This window comes from Solanum dulcamara, chromosome 9 (genome assembly GCF_947179165.1).
Source record: "Solanum dulcamara chromosome 9, daSolDulc1.2, whole genome shotgun sequence".
NCBI classification, from domain to species: Eukaryota; Viridiplantae; Streptophyta; class Magnoliopsida; order Solanales; family Solanaceae; genus Solanum; species Solanum dulcamara.
The window spans coordinates 60,238,672-60,254,568 of NC_077245.1; the positions used below are offsets into that span (position 1 = coordinate 60,238,672).

General features: G+C 36.8%; 1 pseudogene; it reads right to left on the bottom strand.

Annotated features, from left to right (window-relative positions):
- Positions 1-12,064: 12,064 nt before the first annotated feature.
- Positions 12,065-12,183, bottom strand: LOC129904789 (5S ribosomal RNA; annotated as a pseudogene).
- Between the last annotated feature and the right edge of the window lie 3,714 nt (positions 12,184-15,897).

The window sequence follows — 15,897 nt, forward strand, 5'->3', positions numbered from 1 at the left end:
TTCCACCCCCAACCTTTTGTTTTAATCAATTTAGGTTTCAATCTTTTGCTGCAATAGGCTTGGTTGATTATTATTTTTAAAATCAAGATTGTGTATGATTTTGGTATAGTTCAATGTTCATGGTAGAATTGGTAGTCAAGGCTTTTTCAGATCTGGAATGATCTAAAAAGAAGCTAGAAGCAACATGACTTTTTTAATTTATATTTTTTTGAATATGAATCTCCTACTTAGAATATATTTGTGCTATAGAGAAAAAAATAGAGAAAGTACTAATGGTGGTTTAAGTGATAGTTGACGGTTCCATCAGTAATTGATGGGTTTGTTCTCACATGGTGAAGTAACAAAGGTTATGTCACGCCCCGAATCTATACCCTAGGCATGGACGACACTCATAAATCATCTATGGTTTGAAGTAAATCCTTTCTCTGTATGACAACTAATTGAAAAGCTAAATATATATGTGAAATCTTAAAGGGGTGAATATTTAAGATATTTTAATAAAACTCATTAAACAGTCTAAAATAAACTAAATATAATGATAAAATCAGAAGACTAAACTGACTCACTACTCTGTCTCTGAAGCCTCTAATAACTGAAGATAGATACCAGAACAAGATCCATGAATACCTCAAAATATCTAATTATTTACGTATATTGAATAAACATAACCAAAAGGAACCCTCCGAAATTAAGGAGGTCTCACCAATTTTTGATGAAAATAGGATCTCAATGGAGCACGTATTGATGATCCTGAGCACATGTATTTTCATAATAAAATGATGCATTATCGAATGACATCAATACATGGAGCGTAAGGTATGTAATAAACCTAAATGAAACAATAATTGAAAAAAAAAGGAAATTGAAAGTAACTTGACTTAAAGTAAAGCATACATGTACAGTGAAACATTTAAGGTTTTACAATGAGATGTGTAGCACTAGCAAAATACTAAAATAGTATATTTTACTTTCATGAGGAGTGTTTCTAACTGACAACCATCACTCTGAGCCTCCTGATGATACAACATATATTCCACATTGCTAGACCAATCCAATACCTTGCCATACTGAGGGACCACAAAACTGAACTTATGATTCCATCTAAAAGCCCTTATCAGGAGTTGGGTGAAGAGTCGCCCGAACCAACGACATAATCCTATATATGATGGTAGTGTAGTTTATGAAGTTGGAGTTAACTGAACTTGTATCAAAATTGATGTTCGATATACTCCGAAAAATCATACATTAATGCTCATAATAATATCTTTGTGATTAAATACTAAAAATATTTCTTTATAAGTATACTTAACTGAACTTAATTCTGAAACTAATTATGCTATCTTTTAAAAATAGCCATGCTTTTTATTGTAAAAATAATACACTTGGAGCGTTTAATGTTCCCTTAAAAATTCTTCTCAACTTATAACATAAAATGTTTGAGCTTATAGTGGTTTAGAAATCAATGCATAAAAATAGTTATGCAAGAGCTTTCAATAATTCTTAAGCATGAACAATAATTAAAAAATGCAGAAATACATGAAGCATTATAATTTCAATGATAAAAATCGGCATCCAATGATAAGGAATAACAGCCAGTTCAAAATTCAAGGAAACTTGGGTAAAAACCCTACATTTAAATCTTACTGACTTAATTTAGATGTAGAGCGTGAGAACGAACTTAGTTCAACACTATGAATGACCTTACATACCTAGAAGAACAAAGTTCTTGGAAAAACAAGAATAAGATGCTTGAACTCCTAAAATTCTCCTCTTGAATCTTGTTATAAATCTTGGGAGTGATTGTAAGAATAAATCGACATAATTAAACTTATGTGGACCTTTATTATGTGTACAATCATTGAATTTTAGGCTTAAAAGGGTGGAAAAATACTAAAATAACCTTCATTAAAAACTAGACAGAGTCGTTACATGGGACAACTACGGTCCGTAGAAACTTTTACAGGCCATAGAAGCCAATCATCGAAAGCAAGCTGTCTAGGATTTCTTAACTTGGGATCTATGAACCATTTTATGTTTCTTAAGAACTTGTATGGGTCATCATGTATGTCCACAACAATTTTTCTAAGATAGAGTTTCAGGACTTCATTCTGCAAGATAAGTCTATGGTCTTTAGTTACTTCTACGGGTAGTAGAAGTGACTCATGAAAATCAAAAGATTTACTTGGTTTCAAGGCCTTGTACGGTCCATAGAATGGTCTACAACTCATAAGTATGCTCTTCATGTACGCACAAATAATTCTAATTTTAGGAACTTCATCTATAGATCAAGTCTACAACTTGTAAAGGGACTTACAATCTGTAAACCTGGTCTGTAAATCTAAGACCTTTTTTCATGTTTATGAATTTCAACTTCACGAGTCCATCTACGGTCCGTGGTTTCTTTTCATAAATGATAACCATAAAAGTCAAAGTTTTGTAGAACTTATGTTTTTTTCTGGGCTTTTCTGATCTAATTTGCATTAGAATATTTTGGGGTGTCATAATATCTACCCCTTGGAATCATTTTCCCTTGAATGATAACCAAGCTAAGAAAATATACAAGGCACGAATCCCATATGGAAACTAAAATATTCAAACATATCAATACATAGTAAATTTGAGATAGGGAAAAGTGCATTACCTTCAATATCAACACTTGATGGAACGAATAGATAAGGGTATCTAGATTTCATATCCTCTTAGGCTTTCCATGTAGCATTTTCAACAAACTGATTTCTCCATAAAACTTTGACTTATGCAACCTCTTTTGTCATTAACTTTCAAACCTGCTGATTAAGTATTTGAACAATAATCTTTTCACAGGACAAGCAATCCTTCACACTAATACAATCTATGGGCATAGTGAGTGAATGATCACCTAAGCACTTCTTCAGCATAAATATAAGAAACACTGGATGGATCGCTGCTAACTATGATGATAGCTCTAACTCATAATATGTGTTTCCCTCTCTTAAAAATTCGGTAAGGATCGTATAATGGATTGAGCTTCCTTTTTTTATAAAATCTTATGACACCCTTCATGGCTGAAACCTTCAAGTTAACCCAATCATTTACCTTGAACTCTAAATCTCTCTACCTAACATCAGTGTAGGGCTTTTGTTGACTCTACATGGTTTTCAACCACTTTTAGATAATCTTGACCTTTTACATAGCCTAGTGAACCATGTCTGGACCTATCAACTCCGCTTCACCAACTTCAAACCAACCAATCAGAGACCTACACCTTCACTTATAAAGAGCCTCATAAGGAGTCATCTGAATACTTAGTAATAACTGTTATAATTCACAAATTCTATAAAAGAAAAATGGTCTTCCCAATTATCTTTGAAGTTAATAAGACAAAACCTCAACATGTCCTTTAGAATCTGAATTATATACTCTGCCTGACCATCTATTTGAGGATGAAAAGCAGTACTAAGGTTCATCTTTGAACCCAAACCTTTTTGAAATAACTTCCAAAATTGGACAGTGAACGGAGCACCCCAATCTGAAATAATGGAATTTGGAACTCCATGAAGTTGGACAATCTTGTGAATGTAAAATTTGGCATAGCTCTCAATTGAATCAATAGCCATTACCGGTAAGAAATAGGTTGATTTAGTCTACAATAAACCTAATTGAATCATGCTTCCTATGAGATCGAGATAAAAAATAATAAAATCTATGTTGGTCATCTCCTATTTCCAGTCTAGAAGTTCTATGTTCTATGACATGACACATGCCATTTGATGCTTAGCTTTTACTTGATGACTATTCCATAATTTAGAAATAAAGTATGCAATATCTCTCTTCATGCCATTCCACCAATAGACTTGTCTCAAGTCATTATATATCTTTTTGGAACCCAGATGAATTGAGTATCTTGAACTATGGGCATCTACCATGACCCTATCTTGTAGACCATAAATATTCATAACACACAATCCACCTTAGTACCTCAACACACCATCCCCCTTGTTAAAAAGTTATCACCTTCTTATTATGACCATTTCCTTTAATTGAAGTAGAATGGGTCTCTTGTATTGTTTTTCCTTCACTTCCACCACTAAAGATGATTCAGCCCCATTCTTAACAAGAATTAATCAAAGTCTAGGCAAACTCCTAATCGCACAATTCTATGCACTTTCTTAGTCAACTCTCTCTTTTATTCCTCTATATAAGTGGTACTACCAATAGACAACCTGCTAAGAGCATCAATAATGATATTAGCCTTACTTGGGTGGTAGAGAGTACTCATGTCATAGTTCTTAAATAGCTCAAGCCATCTTCTCTAACTAAAGTTTATCTCCTACTGACTGAAAACATAATGAAGGCTTTTATTTTAAGTGAACATATCCACATATATGCCATTGAGGTAATGATACCATATATTCAAACCAATTACAACTAACGCCAACTCAAGATCATGAGTCAGATAATTCCTCTCATGGATTTTAAGCTATTCAAAGGCATAAGCTATAACCTTACCTTTCTATATCAAAAAAATCCGACTCCAACTCTGGATGTATCACAATACACAAAGGAACTCTTTGTCCCTACGAAAAGGTCAAAACAAGAGCAATAATCAATTGAGTTTTCAATTCCTCAAATCTTTTCTCACAAACTTCAGACCATTGAAACATAGTCTTCTTCTTGGTCAACTTAATCAATGGCTATGAAGTGGATGAAAACCTTTCTATAAACCTTTTGTAATAAGCAACCAAACACAATAAACTTTTTATGTCAGTCGGAGATGTGTTTGGGCTAGTTATTCACCACCTCTAGTTTCTAAGAGTCAACTTGGATACCTTGACCGGAAACAACGTGTCTTACGAATACCATAGACTTAAGACAAAACTTACAATTTGAGAACATAGAAAACAAGTCATGTTCCTTTAGAGTTTAGAGGACTATTTTGAGATGACTCTTATGATCCTCCTTGCTTAATGAGTAAATCAAGATGTCATTAATGATCATGATCAAAAACATATAGAAATACTACTTAAATACTCTATTCATGAGATCCATAGAGGACGCATGAGCATTAGTCAAACCAAAGGACATAACATGAAACTCATAATCACCATAACAGATCCTAAATGTGGACTTCAAGATATCAAACTCTCTTAATTTCAACTAATGATAGTCGGATCTGAGGTCTATCTTGAAGAAACATGTGGCACCCTGAAGTTTTTTGAACAAGTCATTGATTCTAGGAGGAGGAAACTATCACACCCCGAGTCTACACTCTAGGTGTGAAGGCACTCAAAAACCATTGTTGTTTCCCAAGCAAATCCTTGGTCTGACTGACTACTAAGTGGAAGACTTAACTCATTAGAAATAGAATCATAGGGGTGAGCATTTAAAATACATTAAAGTAAATCATACATCTCTAAAATAAGTTTCTGAATAAATATGAAATACTGTTTAAAATAGGTTCTGAAAAGGTTTAACCAACCTAACTCTATCTCTATCTATGAATCCTCTAAAACTCATAGGGTAGGTATCGGGACAGGCCCACGCTACCTTAAAAATACTACTAAAATAAGGAATGACTAAGCTTAAAAGAGTTCCTCTGGAAGCAAGGAGGTCTCACAAAAAGCCGGATGAATGTGATCTTCAATGATGCGCCTGTTGAGGAGCTTTAACACTTGTATCTACATCATGAAATGATGCAGCGTCGGAAAACATCCATACATTAAATATGCGGTACGTTAAATGGATAAAAGGAAACATACTCACTGAATACTAATATAACTTAACTCAAATTAATCATGCAAATATGAAATTAAGTCAATACTTTGTAAATATGAATAAGTGAATGCATCTTAATATAAAAATAATGTTTTCTCTTTTTGGGAGTTTCTCTAACCGACAACCATCACTATGAGCATCTTGATGGTACAACATATTGCTCTCATTACCTGAGTCATCCAATACCTTGAAAGAGTAAGGGACACAAACTCAACTCATGGATCTATATAAACATCCGTATTAGGGACCAAAGTGAGGAGTCGCCCAAACCAACAATACGATCCTATCCTACGCTACCTACAAAGTTTATGGGTTTGAATTGTCTAAAATCTTATTCAAACCGGTGCTCAATACTACTCTAAAAAATCATGCAACAACGCTCATATAATAAGGCGAGTGAAAATAGTCAAATTAATATCTCATTTAATCTCATTGGACTTTTACTCAGTTTAACTCAACTCTTCTAAACTGACTACACTCTCTTTGAAATATTATACTTTTCTATCTTGGTAAATATATTAAAATATACCTTTTGTTTCTCAACTCAGCCTCTAGATAAATGAATGCATAATTTTTCTAACTCATTTAGACTTGATAAGAATCATGCATAACCATAGTAATGTAAAGCTTTGAAACATAACTTCAGTAATGTAAAGCTTTGCAGCTCAAGTGATATAACCTGCTCAAAACTCCTTTCTCAATTAAGATATGAAAATACTTTATTCTTTAACTCAAAACTATGCATAGTGAAAAAACTTTATAAATACTCAATTAGATTTCATGTGAATGTAAATATAAACAACAATTCAAGAACTCAAAATATGGGAATAATTTCAATAGATTTGGATATACAGAGAACTCAATGACAAATAACATAACTACTCAGAACTTAATATAACATGATTAAACTCAAACTCAAACTCATACCTGATTGAACAAAAATGCAGGGTGCGAGGATGAACTTAGTAATGCTACGATTAGCCTTACATACCTTGACGACTGATGTTCTTGGTGAAACTTGAAGAACATAAAGACTACACTTTGAACCCTAGATTTTTCTCCTCTCCAAACATTACTCTAAATCTTCTAATTTTTAATGAGGGAAAAAGGTACGTAGGATACTGTTAAGACTTATTTTAGTCCCAAAATATTAGGATTTTGGTTTGGAAAAGGTGGGAAAAGACCAAATTACTCCTAGTTGAAACAGTCTCAGGGTCGTCTATGGGTCATCCTACGAATCATAGACCTTGCGATGGGTTGTACAAGTTGATCGTAGGAACATTAGGGTCTCCTGATAGTTGGGGTCTACAGATACTTCTACGGGTCATAGACCTTGGCTTATAGGACTTGGTGCACATTCCAGTAACTACTAGAATTGTGATATTGGGTCTTCGAGCCCCTTCTATGGGTAATTGACCCTTTGACATATTGTGGAATAGGCTTGTGAAACTGAGCATAAGGTCTGGTTTTATGAGCTACTCTACGTGTCATGACCCAACCCCGTGGGCCACGACTAGGGTCCGACCTGGACCCCCGTTTACATAACTGTCGACTACAGTCATATTGGACTATGTATAATTGTGATACTGCTCACAAAAACCTCAATGGGTTAAAACTTTTTCATGTTCATATAGCCTCCTAGATATAGGAACCAAACACGTGAACCCAGTAGGTGATAAAATATTCATACACGTGTGGCCTCTTTTATTTGCATCATGTCATGAAAGGGGAAAGCTAGTCAAGAAGGCTACCACAACATAATAGCTTTTACAACATATCCCATAGGCATAACCAAAATAAACTCTAAAAAAACCCACACACATATGTCTACAAACCTCTAGGAATAGGAACGACAACATATGGCGGGATAGGGCCTTCGCCGTACCCCTGCATAAACGAATATATACATCGCAGGAGCAGTACTCAAAAGCTAGGCTCTAAAACAGTAAATTACTTCCAATATAGCTGAGCGAAAATCCTAAGCTGGCGGATCTCCGAAATGAACATCTGTACCTGCGAGCATGAAACGCAGCCCCCCGAAGAAAGGGGGTCAGTACGATATATGTACTGAGTATATAAGCACAACATAACTGAGATAACAACTGAACTAGGGATGCAGCAAATCAAGTATAACATTTAATAGGGTACTGTGCCTGCACCTCACAAAATAAAATCATGTATACCATTATCACATACCGTATCTGGCCCGCGCGGGGACTCGATGTTACAAACATATCATCTATCATGCTAGGTATATATATGCCATTAACACTGTGGGATGTACAGCCCGATCCATGTATATAGAAAGTACATGCTGAGGAACGACGGCCTGATCCATGTATCATATAATAATGCCGAGGAACAATGGCTAGATCCGTATATCATATAACAATGCCGACGTACGACGGCCCGATCCATATAATGCATAATAATGCTGAGGTACGATGGCCCGATCTGTATAATGCATAATATTGCCGAGGTACAATGGCCCGATTCGTATAATGCATAATATTTCCGAGGTACAATGGCCCGATCCGTATAATGCATAATCTGTCGTGGAATGTACGACCCGATCCTTACATAGCAAAATGTGCCGAGGTACGTTCGTCCTGATCCATATATATCATAATGCATATACGTGTACGTAAAACTCTGTAAAATATCAAACATCCCACATATATTATCCTAAAGCATGTTTAAGAGCCCCTTGATATACGAGCTTACACATCCCAAAACTATTCAACCTATAAGAGGCTTAAGGGTCGTAGTTCAACTACTTCAAGGTCCTTATTATTCAAAAGTGGGTAAAAGTCATAAGTTACATCCAGAATCTATAAATGGGGCTATATCCAAATCCATGTCGTATAGAACCTTTAGTCTAGTCTTTCTCGAAGCAGGAAAAAAGACAAGCTTTACATGCACCACTTCCTATCACATGGAAGACTTGAAAAGTAATGACTCAACTTGTTATAGGAGTTCTAATCAGTAGGAAGTGAACAAGAGTCTTAACTCACCCTCAGAGTTTTAATAGTGGAATAACTTCAAACTTCATATACATAATACTTACATCTAAGTCGTGCCAAAGGAGAGGAGGAATAACTTTACATACACTACTTCTCAGTATATAGAATACTTGAGGAATGGAAGCTTAACTACTTTAAGAGTCTTAACATTCAATTGTGAACACGAATTATGAATCATGAATCATGTTCAGAGCTCATGAATAGAGTTACCCCAAGCTTCATACAAATATCACTTGTCACTTAGATCTAACACATGCCCAAAAGAAAGAACAGATAGGCTCTACATATTTATACCAAAACATGCCAAAAGAAGGAATAACTTTACATACATTGTCTTAATTATTCCTTATCCTGCTTGCCTCGCCTTCCTTTGAACCTATTCAACATGAAAGTAGTATGAATATCAACCCCTTTTACTTTCCATCACCCTAGGTTACATCTTAGTATTAATAGAATCTATTTCCTTAGTCGTTTCCCCGACTAGTTCTGTTATTCGCTAAGGCGTCGACGAAAATTGGGCAACACCTCCCCTATAATGTACCCTATCCAAATTTACAATTAGGTCCCTAAGACCTACATCCAACCAACCACAACAACCTTCAGCAATTCACTCCAACAATATACAACATAAACTCCGAATGACTTATTCAAAAATATGGTAGGACAATAGGGCGTCTAGCCTTTATTTTGTAACGCCTTTCATTATACACAACGAGGGGTTGTGTGGATGCAACCAGCAGCATCCACACCCATTTTAGAACTAATTTAGGCCCTGAAACAATACATTACATCCCTGCAGCACCAACTTACAAGAACGACACTTCATTTCGACGACAATTCACTTCTAGCGACTCCAATTTAGTTTATTTCGGGCGTCAAACATATTTATCATATTTTCACATTTCCAGCGACTTACATAACGTATAATACCCTATATAACAACACTATAAACTCCAATTTAAAAGGAAAGGCCTTACCTTACGTTAAACTTGTCAAACTCGCCAAAACTATCCAAAATGTGAAATCTGGACAGCCCACTGTCTTATATTGTCTCTTAGTTTCGGAGGGGTAATTGAGGGAAACAGGATTTGTGGCCTCAATTAAAGTTATAGAAATGTGTATCAAGGTCTCAAAAAAGTTTGAATTACCCCTACAACAATATTTTACGAAAATATATGACAAAAATACTCACAGCTGTCCGCGTAGGATTTCCAAAACACAATCTGGGCAGCAGCTCCCCCATGCTTCACCACCATTTTTAGAGTAGAGAAAACCAAAAATGGTTCGTAGAGTCTAAATACAAGTTATATACCTATGAAATATCTTTCTAAAACATCTTGAATCACTTAAAATGAAGCCTTACACAAGGAGTTATACTCGTTTTACTAACAGTAGTTTAATTCAAAAACGGGTTTGTTCCCTAGCGTTTTCTCTTTAAGCTTCTCTTAGTTTTCCAAGTGTAGAACTGAAAGTATGGTTCTGTAGGCATCGTAATATAAACATATACCCCTCCACGTAGTTGAGGAACACCGTAGATAACTAATTAACGGAGGAGAAGTGAACAACTCACCTTTAATTCTTCTAAACCATGGCTGCCTCCTTCCCTTGTTCTTCTCCACGTTTTCTCTCTATGTTTTGGGCTGATTTTGGATAAATAATGACTTAAGAGTCATTAGAATACATATATGTGGTTCCTTAGGAAGTGCCACGTGTTAACCCCTAAGGGTGACACGTGTCAAGCCCTTATTGGGCCACGAATCCATACCTAGCCTCCAAGGCTGCCATGTGGTGGTGTGGGACCCACCTCAAGTAGGTGTGTCACCTACTTGGTCAGAGTAGGTGCATCACCTACTTAGTCAAAGTAGGTGCATCACCTGCTTGCTTCCGAGTAGGTACTACGCCTCCTTCTGCCTCTCCTGTGAATTCGTAATCTCATCTTACTTTAGGAGCACATGTAATCCTTACTACGTAAGCTCAACATGTACTCTAGTGGATTAGTTATGTAAGTCATCCAAGTTGGTAGTTTATGTAAGTAAGTCGAGTCCTACGACTCATTTCTCGGCCTCCAATTCATTTCAAATCCTTATAGACCTATTTCCAACCTTCACTCTCAAGGGGCTTCACGTCCTCCCTTCCTTAGAGTTATTTAATCATGTTATAGATAATCTGGGTCACGGGACATCATTCAAGAAGCTTAAGAAGACGTTCCGAAGCATAAAGGTACGGGGTATAACATCCTTCCCCCATTTAGAACATTCGTCCTCGAATGTAAACCAAAAACTTCCTCCGAACCTTATACCGATTATATGGAGAGGTCCTCTATCTCGTTGCCATAACATATACTTTCATCGAGTAATCAATATCAGAGTTTGAAAGGTTAGGATTACTTGTAAGCATAGGGAACACGTGATATTTCTTTTTTATTACTTCTTTCCAGTTTCTTTACCACACATCATATTGCACCCTTTACACGAACATGTGTAGGAGCTTAAAATAGCCTGAAAGGTGCTTTAGCATCACCATACTAGTCTGTACGTAAACCTGTATCGTTTCTTACTTCCTTCCTCTACTTACCCTTGAGTTTCCTTATATTCCAGTATAGGAGAGATCTCTCATCCTTTCCTTATTTTGCTACTTGTACACCACAATATTAGTAGTCAGTAACTTTGTTACCAACATCTTTCCTTCAGTCGAGTATAGCCTGGCTATTCCTTACAATATGCTTAAGTTCTCATCGTAATTCTCTTGTTGTATTCATCCCCTTTGTATGCACCTATTCTTTGATGTCATACTATTCAAGTCATTTCTAATTTTCCAATACGGATGATTCTTTTCCAACATATTCGATATACTGCACCATATTTATGCCTTCCTTTATATCTTTCATACCTTTGGTTGCCTAGGTACGATAACTTAACACAATCATAAGGTGCTAATCCAGTCTAATTATGGGTACTTGAGTCATGTAGCAATTTATTTGAAGCCACTTTCCATTTGTTTTGATCAACAACTAGCTAGGGCTTATAGTCGTTTCCAATTCTCAAATAGGCAGTACTTACCTTCCGACGCTCGGTGTCCCAAGCTTTGTCATAGTCCTAGCCTTATCCCAGTGGGTATCACTTGTCCCTTTAATGAATTCACAATGCGCTAGTTGTTTTGCAAAGCTACATCCCCTATCTCAAGGGTCTTATCATCTTTCATGATGGAGTTACGTATCCACAATACTTCTTTATATCAACAATGCCATGCATGGCCAACGTGTATATATACATGCATATCATCTCATATGATAGCCACACAGGGCTTCCTAGGGGGGTCACCCATCCCAATATTACTCTTGCCCAAGCACGCTTAACTTCGGAGTTCTAATGGGATCCGGTACCTTAGTGCTGGTATGATCGCACCCTCCCCCATGGGGCGCATATCTATCGAAGAAGACGATAACCCAGCAGCCGATCTAGTAGGCTAAGCTGCACCGCCCAAGTTACCCTTATATTCTTATTACACGGACCACATCCTATCTTTAGCCACTTCCTCACAAGGCTTTACTCATTTTCATAACTATCCTTATTATATTCACATCATATCCTGTTCGCATTCTACCCCATAGTATAACACTTCTTAACCTTTTTCACGATTCTTACTGTGGGTTACTTACCATTCTTAGTTAGTCTTATCCTTAATATATCGTTCTGTCCAGAACTACCAGTCTTTCCTAAATCATTTTCCTTTTATTTCAAGGAAAATTAAGGCAGAGTTTTCTCTGTATATCTTACTATCTCAACACCTGCACACAGAAAATGCCAACAAGGCCTCACAGGGGCAATACGCATAAAGATACATATATACGTATCATATCACGTCATATCGCAGCCTCACAGGGTGCCCAATATTAACAATAGTATAAACTGATGGACTTACCTCGTATGTCCAACTCGAACTGCACATGTTTAGACTTTCCGTCTACTTTTCCTTTCAATTTTCAACTTTACATGTCAACCGTAATTCAATACCTTACCTGGCACCTATCATTCGTGCCTTTCCTTACCTGCGTGCTTTGTGACTTCTAATATCGTCAGTCACTTTCTACTTTCGATATTGTCCTTCTGCTGAAATCATAAGTTAGTATGAGGAATTTCATTCCCTATAACTCAGTTCTATCACACAATCTTAGATATGAAAGAAAGGTAACATCCTAAATGTCCTGTAGCCTCCTGTTTATAGATGGGGTGCACAATACACCGATAAACAAGACTCTACTAGACACGGTCTGTAGACACTCCAAGGATGAACTGCTCTGATACCACTTTTTTCACGACCCAACCCCGTGGGCCGCGACTGGGGTCCGACTTGGACCCCTGTTTACGTAACTATCGACTACAGTCAAATTGGACTATGTATAACGTGATACTGCTCACAAAACCTCAATGGGTTAAAACTTTTTCATGTTCATATAGCCTCCTAGATATAAGAACCAAATAAATGAACCAGTGAGTGATAAAATATTCATACACGTGTGGCCTCTTTTATTTGCATCATGTCATGAAAGAGAAAAGCCAGCCGAGAAGGCTGCCACAACATAATAGCTTTTACAACATATCACATAGGCATAACCAAAATAAACTCCAAAAAAACCCACACACATATGTCTACAGACCTCTAAGAATAGGAATGACAACATATGGCGGGACAGGGCCCCCACCGTACCCCTGCATAAACGAATATATACATCGTAGGAGCAGTACTCAAAAGCTAGGCTCTGAAACAGTGAAGCACTTCCAACATAGCTGAGTGGAAATCCTAAGCTGGCGGATCTCCGAAATTAACATCTATACCTGCGGGCATGAAACGCAGCCCCTCGAAGAAAGGAGGGTCAGTACGGTATATGTACTGAGTATATAAGCACAACATAACTGAGATAACAACTGAACTAGGGATGCAGCAAACCAAGTATAACATTTAATAGGGTACTGTGCCTGCACCTTACAAAATAAAGTCATGTACACCATTATCATATACCGTATCTGGCCTACGCGGGGACTTGGTGTTACAAACACATCATCTATCATGCTAGGTATATATATGCCATTAACGCTGTGGGATGTACAGCCCGATCCATGTATTTAGAAAGTATATGCCGAGGAACGACGGCCCAATCCATGTATCATATAATAATGTTGAGGAACAATGGCTAGATCCGTATGTCGTATAACAATGCCGACGTACGATGGCCTGATCCATATAATGCATAATAATGCCGAGGTACGATGGCCCAATCCGTATAATACATAATCTGTTGTGGAATGTACAACCTGATCCTTACATAGCAAAATGTGCCGAGGTACGTTCGGCCCGATCCATATATATCATAATGCATATACGTGTACCTAAAACTCTATAAAATATCAAACATCCCACATATATCATCCTAAAGCATGTTTAAGAGCCCCTAGATATATGAGCTTACACATCCCAACACTATTCAACCTATAGGAGGCTTAAGGCTCGTAGTTCAACTACTTCAAGGTCCTTATCTTTCAAAAGAGGGTACAAGTCATGAGTTACATCCAGAATCTATAAATGGGGCTATATCCAAATCCATGTCCTATAAAACCTTTAGTCTAGTCTTTCTCGAAGTAGGAAAAGACAAGCTTTACATGCACCACTTCTTATCACATGGAAGACTTGAAAAGTAATGACTCAACTTGTTACACGAGTTTTAATCAGTAGGAAGTGAACAAGAGTCTTAACTCACCCCTAGAGTTTTAATAGTGGAATAACTTCAAACTTCATATACATAATACTTACATCTAAGTCGTTCCAAAGGAGAGGAGGAATAACTTTACATACACTACTTCTCAATATATAGAATACTTGAGGAATGGAAGCTTAACTACTTTAAGAGTCTTAACATTCAATTGTGAACACGAATTATGAATCATGAATCATGTTCAGAGCTCATGAATAGAGTTAACCCAAGCTTCATACAAATATCACTTGTCACTTAGATCTAACACATGCCCAAAAGAAAGAACAGATAGGCTCTACATATTTATACCAAAACATGCCAAAAGAATGAATAGCTTTACATACCTTGTATGAATTATTCCTTATCCTGCTTGCCTCGCCTTCCTTTGAACCTATTCAACATGAAAGTAGTATGAATATCAACCCCTTTTACTTTCCATCACCCTAGGTTACATCTTAGTATTAATGGAATCTATTTCCTTAGTCGTTTCCCCGACTTGTTCTGTTATTCGCTAAGGCGTCGACGAAAATTGGGCAGCACCTCCCCTATAATGTACCCTATCCAAATTTCCAATTAGGTCCCTAAGACCTATAGCCAACCAACCAAAACAACCTTCAGCAATTCACTCCAACAATATACAACATAAACTCCAAACGACTTATTCAAAAGTATGGTAGGACAATAGGGCGTCTAGCCTTTATTTTGTAACGCCTTTCATTATACACAACGAGGGGTCATGTGGCTGCAACCAGCAGCATCCACACCCATTTTAGAACGAATTTAGGCCCTGCAAAAATACATTACATCCCTGCAGCACCAACTTACAAGAACGACACTTCATTTCGACGACAATTCACTTCTAGCGACTCCAATTTAGTTTATTTCGGGCGTCAAACATATTTATCATATTTTCACATTTCCAGCCACTTACACAACGTATAATACCCTATATAACAACACCATAAACTCAAATTTAAAATGAAAGGCCTTACCTTATGTTAAACTTGTCAAACTCACCAAAACTATCCAAAACGTGAAATCTGGACAGCCCACTGTCTTATATTGTCTCTTAGTTTTGGAGGGGTAATTGAGGGAAACAGGATTTGTGGCCTCAATTAAAGTTATAGACATGTGTATCAAGGTCGCAAAAAAGTTTGAATTACCCCTACAACAATTTTGTACGAAAATATATGACCAAAATAATCACAGCTGTCCGCGTAGGATTTCCAAAACACAATCTGGGCAGCAGCTCCCCCATGCTTCACCACCATTTTTAGAGCAGAGAAAAGCAAACATGGGTTGTAGACTCTAAATGAAAGTTATATCCCTATGAAATATATTTCCAAAACATCTTGAATCACTTAAAACGAA